Source organism: Myxine glutinosa, chromosome 4 (assembly GCF_964187855.1).
Source record: "Myxine glutinosa chromosome 4, kmMyxGlut1.1, whole genome shotgun sequence".
NCBI lineage: Eukaryota > Metazoa > Chordata > Myxini > Myxiniformes > Myxinidae > Myxine > Myxine glutinosa.
Window position 1 is genome coordinate 89029801 of NC_136264.1, and position 10278 is coordinate 89040078.

At 51.8% G+C, this 10278-nt stretch overlaps 1 protein-coding gene across 4 annotated transcripts in view; it reads right to left on the reverse strand.

Moving 5' to 3' along the window:
• The window catches only part of LOC137424968 (uncharacterized), a 70039-nt gene extending 60627 nt beyond the window's left edge, over nt 1-9412 (reverse strand). The window contains exons 1-2 of one of the 4 annotated variants that reach the window (XM_068112900.2): nt 9312-9336; nt 8154-8285 (exon numbers count right to left, since the gene is read on the reverse strand). The gene's annotated coding sequence lies outside the window, so the exon portion shown is untranslated. Of the gene's footprint in view, nt 1-8153; nt 8286-9012; nt 9035-9311 lie in introns of those variants that run through there. The other 3 variants (XM_068112898.2, XM_068112902.2, XM_068112901.2) reach the window with 3 other exon arrangements.
• Between the last annotated feature and the right edge of the window lie 866 nt (nt 9413-10278).

The following is a 10278-nucleotide window of genomic DNA, read 5'->3' on the forward strand; positions in this document are numbered from 1 at the left end:
GTCGAATGACAGCTTCTGCAGGTGGGAAAAAATTCACACGTGCGCATTAGGATCGCCTACATACATGCACCAATCAACGCCTCCCTAGCTTCTTTTTTTTTATGCACGAAAAATAAAGGTCGGATACTTTTTGAACACACCACGTATATACAGTCACGTGAAAAAGTAAGTACACCCCATGTAAAGTTTTGACTTTTTCAACATATTTCAACATACAGCTATGTGATCTTCATCTCAACAATATTTATAGATAAAGGTGATATAATATAACAAATATCATGAAACATTTACATTTTGTAGTCCATTGTATAATTTAAATAAACATAAATGCAAATTTCGCATGTGGAAAAAGTAAGTACACCCTTGGCTCTAATCGGTGGTATTGCCCCCTTTGGCAGAAACAACTACAAGTAGGCGTTTCTTATAACTGTCTACCAGTCTCTGACATCGTGCCCACTCCTCCATGCAGAATTATTTCAGCTGTGCGATGTTTGAGGGGTTTCTTGCATGCACAGCTCGTTTCAAAATCCTCCACAACATCTCGATGGGATTTAGATCCGGGCTTTGACTTGGCCATTCCAGAACCCTCCATTTCTTTCTTTTCAGCCATTCCTTGGTGGATTTACTGGTATGTTTAGGGTCATTGTCATGTTGCAAGGTCCACCTTCGATTGAGCTTCAACTTTCCGACAGATGGCCTCACATTATCCTCAAGCACCCTCTGGTACAATGAAGAATTCATAGTGGATTCTATGATGGTGAGCTGCCCAGGCCCTGATGCAGCAAAGCTGCCCCAAACAATAATATTTCCACCACCATTCTTTACAGTTGGTATCAGGTTCTTGTGGTCAAATGCTGTCTTTGGTTTTCGCCAAACATGTCTTCTGGTACTGTGGCCAAATAGCTCTACCTTTGACTCATCTGTCCAGAGCACATTGTTCCAGAAGTGCTGGTCTTTGCTGAGGTGTTCATTGGCAAACTTTAGTCTTGCCCTGATGTTCTTTCTGGACAGAAAAGGTTTCCTCCTGGCCCACCTCCCATGTAGATCAAATTTGTGCAGCCTCTTTCTAATGGTGGACTCGTGCACTTTGACATCAACAGTGGCAAGAGCTACCTGTAGGTCCCGTGATGACATTCTGGGGTTCTTCGAGACTTCTTTCAGCATCTTGCGGTCTGCTCTCGGGCTGAACATGCTGGGGCGGCCTGGCCTGAACAAGTTGGCGGTTGTTTGGAATCTTCTCCACTCGTAGATGTACTTCCGGACAGTCGAATGATTGATTTCAAATTGTTTGGAGATCTTTTTAAATCCCTTCCCAGACTCGTAGGCATCTATAACCTTCTTTCTGAAGGCCTCAGAGAGCTCTTTTGATATAGGAATGGTGAGGCCGCACACTTCAACAACAAAGAGCAAACCAAACTAAATGTCTGAGGTTTAAATAAGACAGGTTCCTCCAAGATCCTCTCTAACGATGTTCTAATCATTTGCACCTGAGCTGGTGCACCTGATTCTAATTTTAGGTATTTGATGTAGTGATAAATGTAGGGGTGTACTTACTTTTTCCACATGCGAAATTTGCATTTATGTTTATTTAAATTATACAATGGACTACAAAATGTAAATTTTTCATGATATTTGTTATATTATTTCACCTTTATCTGTCAATATTGTTGAAATGAAGATCAAATAGCTGTATGTTGAAATATGTTGAAAAAGTCAAAACTTTACATGGGGTGTCCTTACTTTTTCACGTGACTGTATGTATATATATTTCTGTCAGTTGATTGTTTGTTTGCCATTTGTATTGCACTGTACAAGAAGGTAGAAATAAATGAATGACATGTTTATCTAACCATTTATTCGGGGGAAAATTATTACGGAAGTGTACCAAGCTGTTTTACTTGCAATTTTCAAAGTGCTCTCCCTCGTGATCGATGCACAATTGCAGCCGAGCAGGCACAGAGTGGCACACACGCTTGCAGAGTTCGATATCAATTTCCTCAAACTTTGCAGTGATTTGAGCCTTCAATTCCTGAATGGTACAAGGCCTTTCATGATAAACAAGGTCTTTCATGAGCCCCCAAAGAAAGAAATCTGGAGGTGTAAGGTCTGGCGAGCGTGCCGGCCACTCGATCGGACCGCAGCGGCTGATCCACTTTCCGGGAAAGTTTTCATCAAGCCACTGACGAACATGACGTCCATAATGAGGTGGAGCTCCATGTTGCTGGAAATAACAGTCCTGATCTTGTACCCTGGGCCAAAAGAAGGTTTGCAGCATATCCAGATAAATTTCTGCAGTGACAGATCCCTCAAAGAAAAAGGGTCCAATTATCCCGAATGGAGATATGGCTGCCCAAACTGTCACGCCAGGTAAATTTACCTCCTTCTCAACTGTCACTCTTGGGTTCTCCGCAGCCCAGTAGACACAATTGTGTCTGTTAATTGTGCCGTTAAGCTTAAATCATGCCTCATCTGACCACCAGATGTTGTCTAGCATTGTGTCCTCTTCGTCAAGTTTAGCTAAGAACTCTTCGCAAAATTGAAGACGGCAGTCGTCATCTCCATCATGAAGGGCATGCAGTAAGCGTGGAATGTAATGTTTCCCGTTTTTCTGGTGAAGGATACAGATAACACTCGATTGGCTCACTTCCAACTCTGCAGATAAACGGCGAGTTGACTTTTGCGGACTTTGTTCCAGTCTCCTGATGGCTTCTTCAGCCTTAGCTACATTTGTTGCCGTTTTCGGACGACCGGAGTTCTTTGCAGTGGCTACCGACCCTGTTGCTTCAAATTTCTTGACAATCAATCGTATGTTTCTTCCCTGGGGTGGGTTAATATCGAATTCCTGTGCCAAACGGCGTGCCACCATCGTTGATTGTTCATTACATTTGTAGTAATGTTTCACGGCCTCAATGCATTGATTCATTGAAAGGTAATTCATGGTTCAATTTGGTGCAAATTCAGTAACTTTCCAAACTCTCAGCAATAACCTGCAAAACAAAAACCAAAATAAATAAATAAAGAAAATTAATAATCTGCAAGACAATTATTAACATGACATCCCAGAAAGAATATGACAGCTAAAAAAAGAGAAATCGGGTGCGGGCGCTACTTTTGATTCACCCTGTATATATATATATTGATTCAAAGTGTACTTGTGCATAACTTCTAAAATAAGAACTAAAGAATATCTCTCGAGAATTTCCCCGAACAACGACTAATTAATTACGTACGCAGGCATTTCACTACCAACCCACTTTTCGTCACCTCATGTTTATTTACTTCATGGCCCTGCACCTCGGCCCTGCACTACACCACCTCAGTAACGCACAACACCACCTTAATGCCAGACGACACCTTGACACCTCGGTGCAACTGGTCGAGAAACATCTTGGCTCCACTGGACACCTCGGAACCACCTGAGAGCCCACGCTGCTCATGAGGGCAGCACCCCAGCCAAGCAACAGCATTAACACAAATGGCTGCACAACAGCACATCGTCGCTGAAGAGCGCAACACTGCTCTTAACCACGCAAGAGTGCAACAACGCTCACAACCACAAAACAGTGCAACACCACTCCCAACCACGGAAGACAGGGGTGCAAAAACAGTGCAGGGGTGCAAGACCACTCAGGGGTGCAACAACGTTCACGACAGACCAGGGTCTAAAGACTACTCATGACATCGCAGGAGAGCAAGGCCTCTCACAAAAGCGCAGGTACTAAAGACCACTCACGACAGGGCAGGGACAGAAGACCGCTGACGACAGGGCAGGGACAGAAGACCGCTCACGGCAGCAGAAAACTGCTCCCAACAGCGCAGGGGAGCAAGACCGATCCCAACAACGCAGGGGCGAAACAATGCTCACAACACAAGATCCCAACATGGCTCACCGAGCAAGAGCCCAGCACAGCTCACCGGGCAGGAGCCCGACACCGCTCACCGAGACAGAGGCCAACACCATTAATCGAGCAAGAGGCCAACACCGCGAATCGAGCAAGAGGCCAACACCGCTCATCGAGCAAGAGCCCAACACCGCTCATCGAGCAAGAGCCCAACACCGCTCATCGAGCAAGAGCCCAACACCGCTCATCGAGCAAGAGCCCAACACCGCTCATCGAGCAAGAGCCCAACACCGCTCATCGAGCAAGAGCCCAACACCGCTCATCGAGCAAGAGCCCAACACCGCTCATCGAGCAAGAGCCCAACACCGCTCATCGAGCAAGAGCCCAACACCGCTCATCGAGCAAGAGCCCAACACCGCTCATCGAGCAAGAGACCAACACCGCTCATCGAGCAAGAGCCCAACACCGCTCATCGAGCAAGAGCCCAACACCGCTCATCGAGCAAGAGCCCAACACCGCACACCGAGCAAGAGCCCAACACCGCACACCGAGCAAGAGCCCAACACCGCTCATCGAGCAAGAGGTCAGCACCGCTCACCAACCAAGAGGTCAGCACCGCTCACAAACCAAGAGGTCAGCACAGCTCACCAACCAAGAGGTCAGCACCACTCACCAGCAAGAGCCCAACACCGCTCACCGACCAAGAGCCTAACACCACTGACCTAGCAAGAACCCAACACCGCTCACCTAGCAAGAACCCAACACCGCTCACCTTGCAAGAACCCAACACCGTTCACGGAGCAAGAGGTCAGCACCGTTCACAGAGCAAGAAGTCAGCACCGCTCACCAAGCAAGAAGTCAGCACCGCTCACCGACCAAGACGTCAGCACCGCTCACCGACCAAGAGGTCAGCACCGCTCACCGACCAAGAGGTCAGCACCGCTCACCAAGCAAGAGCCGAACACCGCTCACGGAGTAAGAGGTCAGTACTGATCACAGAGCAACAGCCCAACACCGCTCACATAGCAGGAGGTCAGCACCGCTCACCAAGCAAGAGCCCAACACCGCTCACAGAACAGGAGGTCAGAACTGCATGCCGAGCAAGAGGTCAGCACTGCACACCAAGCAAGAGGTCAGCAATGCACACCAAGCAGGAGGTCAGCAATGCACACCAAGCAAGAGGTCAGCACTGCTCACCGAGCAAGTGCTCAGAACTGCTCACCGAGCAAGAGCCCAGCACTGCTCACCGAGCAAGAGCCCAACACTGCTCATCGACCAAGAGCCCAACACCGCTGACCGGACAAGAGCCCAACACCGCTCACCGACCAAGAGCCCAACACCGCTCACCGACCAAGAGCCCAACACCGCTCACCGACCAAGAGCCCAAGACCACTCACCGACCAGGAGCCCAACACCGCTCATCAAGCAAGAGGTCAGCACCGCTCACCAATCAAGAGGTCAGCACAGCTCACCAACCAAGAGGTCAGCACCGCTCACCGAAGAGTTCAACTCCGCTCACCAGCAAGAGCCCAACACCGCTCACCGACCAAGAGCCTAACACCACTGACCTAGCAAGAACCCAACACCGCTCACCTAGCAAGAACCCAACACCGCTCACCTTGCAAGAACCCAACACCGTTCACGGAGCAAGAGGTCAGCACCGTTCACAGAGCAAGAAGTCAGCACCGCTCACCAAGCAAGAAGTCAGCACCGCTCACCAAGCAAGAAGTCAGCACCACTCACCGACCAAGAGGTCAGCACCGCTCACCGACCAAGAGGTCAGCACCGCTCACCGACCAAGAGGTCAGCACCGCTCACCGGCCAAGAGGTCAGCACCGCTCACCGACCAAGAGGTCAGCACCGCTCACCAAGCAAGAGCCGAACACCGCTCACGGAGTAAGAGGTCAGTACTGATCACAGAGCAACAGCCCAACACCGCTCACATAGCAGGAGGTCAGCACCGCTCACCAAGCAAGAGCCCAACACCGCTCACAGAACAGGAGGTCAGAACTGCATGCCGAGCAAGAGGTCAGCACTGCACACCAAGCAAGAGGTCAGCACTGCTCACCGAGCAAAAGCTCAGCACTGCTCACCGAGCAAGAGCCCAGCAATGCTCACCGAGCAAGAGCCCAACACTGCTCATCGACCAATAGCCCAACACCGCTCACCGACCAAGAGCCCAACACCGCTCACCGACCAAGAGCCCAACACCGCTCACTGGACAAGAGCCCAACACCGCTCACCGACCAAGAGCCCAACACCGCTCACCGACCAAGAGCCCAAGACCACTCACCGACCAGGAGCCCAGCACAGCTCATCGAACAGGAGCCCAACACCGCTCACTGAGCAAGAAGTCAGTACCACTCACCGACCAAGAGCCCAACACCGTTCACCCAGCAAGAGTTCAACACCGCTCACCGAGCAAGAGTTCAACACCGCTCAGCGAGCAAGAGTTCAACACCGCTCACCGAGCAAGAGTTCAACACCGCTCACCGAGCAAGAGTTCAACACCGCTCACCGAGCAAGAGTTCAACACCGCTCACCGAGCAAGAGTTCAACACCGCTCACCGAGCAAGAGTTCAACACCGCTCACCAAGCAAGAGTTCAACACCACTCACCGCGCAAGAGTTCAACACCGCTCACCGAGCAAGAGCCCAACACCGCTCACCGAGCAAGAGCCCAATACCACTCACTGACCAAGAACCCAACACCGCTCACCGAGCAAGAACCCAACACCGTTCACCGAGCAAGAAGTCAACACCACTCACCAACCAAGAGGTCAGCACCGCCCACCAAGCAAGAGCCCAACGACGCTCACCGACCAAGAGCCCAACACTGCAACACCGCTCACCGACCAAGAGCCCAACACTGCAACACCGCTCACCGAGCAGGAGCGCAACATTGCTCACCAAGCAGGAGCTCAACACTGCAACACCGCTCACCGAGCAAGAGCCCAACACCGCTCACCAAGCAAGAGCTCATCACCGCTCACCGAGCAAGAGCTTAGCACCACTCACTGAGTAAGAGCCCAACACCACTCACCGAGCAAGAGCTCATCACCACTCACTGAGCCACAGCCCAACACCACTCACCGAGCAAGAGCCCAACACCACTCACCGAGCAAGAGCTCATCACCACTCACCGAGCAAGAGCTCATCACCACTCACCGAGCAAGAGCTCATCACCACTCACCGAGCAAGAGCTCATCACCACTCACCGAGCAAGAGCTCATCACCACTCACTGAGCCAAAGCCCAACACCACTCATCGAGCAAGAGCCCAACACCACTCACCGAGCAAGAGCCCAACACCACTCACCGAGCAAGAGCCCAACACCACTCACCGAGCAAGAGCCCAACACCACTCACCGAGCAAGAGCCCAACACCACTCACCAAGCAAGAGCCCAACACCACTCACCGAGCAAAAGCTCATCACCACTCACCGAGCAAGAGCCCAACACCACTCACCGAGCAAACGCCCAACATCACTCACAGAGCAAGAGCCCAACACCACTCACCGAGCAAGAGCCCAACACCACTCACCGAGCAAGAGCCCAACACCACTCACAGAGCAAGACACCACTCACAGAGCAAGAGCCCAACACCACTCACAGAGCAAGAGCCCAACACCACTCACCGAGCAAGAGCCCAACACCACTCACCGAGCAAGAGCCCAACACCGCTCACCGAGCAAGAGCCCAACACCGCTCACCGAGCAAGAGCCCAACACAACTCACCGAGCAAGCGCTCATCACCACTCACCGAGCAAGAGCCCAACACCACTCACCGAGCAAAAGCCCAACACCACTCACAGAGCAAGAGCCCAACACCACTCACCGAGCAAGAGCCCAACACCACTCACCGAGCAAGAGCCCAACACCACTCACCGAGCAAGAGCCCAACACCGCTCACCGAGCAAGAGCCAAACACCACTCACCGAGCAAGAGCTCATCACCACTCACCGAGCAAGAGCTCATCACCACTAACCGAGCAAGAGCTCATCACCACTCACCGAGCAAGAGCTCATCACCACTCACCGAGCAAGAGCTCATCACCACTCACCGAGCAAGAGCCCAACACCACTCACCGAGCAAGAGCCCAACACCACTCACCGAGCAAGAGGTCATCACCACTCACCGAGCAAGAGCTCATCACCACTCACCGAGCAAGAGCTCATCACCACTCACCGAGCAAGAGCTCATCACCACTCACCGAGCAAGAGCTTATCACCACTCACCGAGCAAGAGCCCAACACCACTCACCGAGCAAGAGCCCAACACCACTCACCGAGCAAAAGCTCATCACCACTCACCGAGCAAGAGCCCAGCTTGAAGGATCAGCATTGAATAAGTGAAGGTCGATGCATCCATCCATCATACGTCGAATAGTAGGGAAAAAGCACAAACGAACCGCAGCGTACGTGAGGTGTGCACAAACCTGTACGCTGCACAGGTGCATCACCGCGCGCCGTACGGATGAGCATGAGCAACGCGTTGCTTCGTATTTTGTCGGTGTCAGAATGCAGAGCGAACGACTCGCTGAGGGTCGATGGCGTAAAGCGCACCAGGGGATATTCGCACCTCGTTAAACCTCGACCCGGTCGAACCGAACGAGGCACGGAGCGAATGGCTCGAGCAAAACGACGGACACAACGTGTCCACGAGTAAAAGCGTCTGTGGCGACTTGGACCATTGTGTGAGCGTTTCCCGCGATGTCCCCGAGAGCGAAACCCCGATGCGCGCCAAATTGGGGATCACCTGGCGCTTATCGTGTTTCGGTCTCGTCCCCGCGCTCCGAGCCCATTGTCGTCCAGGGGGTCGGAAGGTTACCGATGGTGCCGCTCAACCGGTACGGAATTCAAATGTTGAAACGATGCCAACACCGCACCGAGCACAATGATGTGTTAGTTGAGGCCTATTCCCGGCCTGCGGCGTCTTTACTCCCATCGTTGGGTCTTTCCCAGGGTATCGGCACCGACACCGATAGACCCGTCCGGTACGTAATCAGCACCAATTTCGTCCCTAATTCAATGAAATGGACCGGGCGCGAAAAGCCCGCCACGGTCCCCACGACCGACCGGTCGATCCGAAGCATACGCGGCACCGTGGGGCCAAAAATCCCGAGCGGGACCAAAACGGTTCCTCGTTGAGCTCGAGAACCGAAAAAGTTACCGTCGGAGAAGGCGGGAAAGCGGGTCCGACAGTACCGGCTGAACGCGCGCGTACCAAGCACCCGCGGAGGGACGTGGCGTACGCGAATCGCACAATGCCCCTCCCACCCCCAACCGGATTTTCAGATCCACACGTCCACCACCCCCCCTTTCATAACCCCATCAGGCATACACCATCTCCCGGCACTGTACACCTCGCACAGGCCACCGCGCGCGTCACGGAACCTCAGGCATTTCGAACCGAGCAAAAGGTTCCTCGGTGCCACCCATGGACAGTCGCGCCCCCCACCGCGCTCTCACCTGCCCAGCGGCTGACCGCTGACCCGCTACATAGCCGTGCGAGCCCGTGCCGGGTGCGCTTTGACTAGCTCACTCCAACGGCTCGCTTTTTCCGTTTGCCGTTTGCCGCCGAACGAAGCTCCGCCCACGGCCCGCCCACGCACGCCCCGCCCACCGGCGAAAATCCGCGCAAAGCGCCACCTCGTGCATTAACTCACACACGTACAAAGTTGTGTTATATACAGTATACACTATACAGTACGTATAGAAATAAATAAATCATTTCATACAATACTGGCACCGATCTGGAAAGAGGTGCATTTTATGCTCGATGCCCGTCGACCACATTCAATAAAGCGTGTTCGATCCTGTAAATACGTCGTTTATTAATAAGTGTCTTGGTTACTATTTATTACCTGAGCCGCCGAAGGTGGATGTTCGGAGGTGATGATTTCTTTCGTTCTTTCTTTCTTTCTTTCTGTCTGTCTGTCTGTCTGTCTGTCTGTCTGTCTGTCTGTCTGTCTGTCTGTCTGTCTGTCTGTCTTGGCTGTCTGCCTGTTTGTTCGTCTGTCTGTGGGCAGGATATCTTAAAAAGGTATGGACAAATTTGGACGAAACTTTGTAGACAGGTTGTGTGCAGCAAGGAAGAAATTATTCGATTTTGGTGAAGATCCGGACCCGGATCTGATAAAATTTGAAAATTATTTACATGTTGTTTCACCATTGAGTGATGGGGCCAGGAACGATATATATATATCATGGTATTTCACAAAGTTATGGACGAGTTATGACAGAAGGAGGTCAAAACGTAAACTGGTCATCCCGGCGGAGGTATGCACTCAACCAAGTGAATATATGCCCTACCCTTCTACCGAGTATATGCACTCTAACACTCTACCAAGTGTATGCACCCTACCGAGTGTATGTGCTCTACCACGCTACGGAGTGTATTCACGCTACCACTCTACCGAGTGTATGCATCCTACCA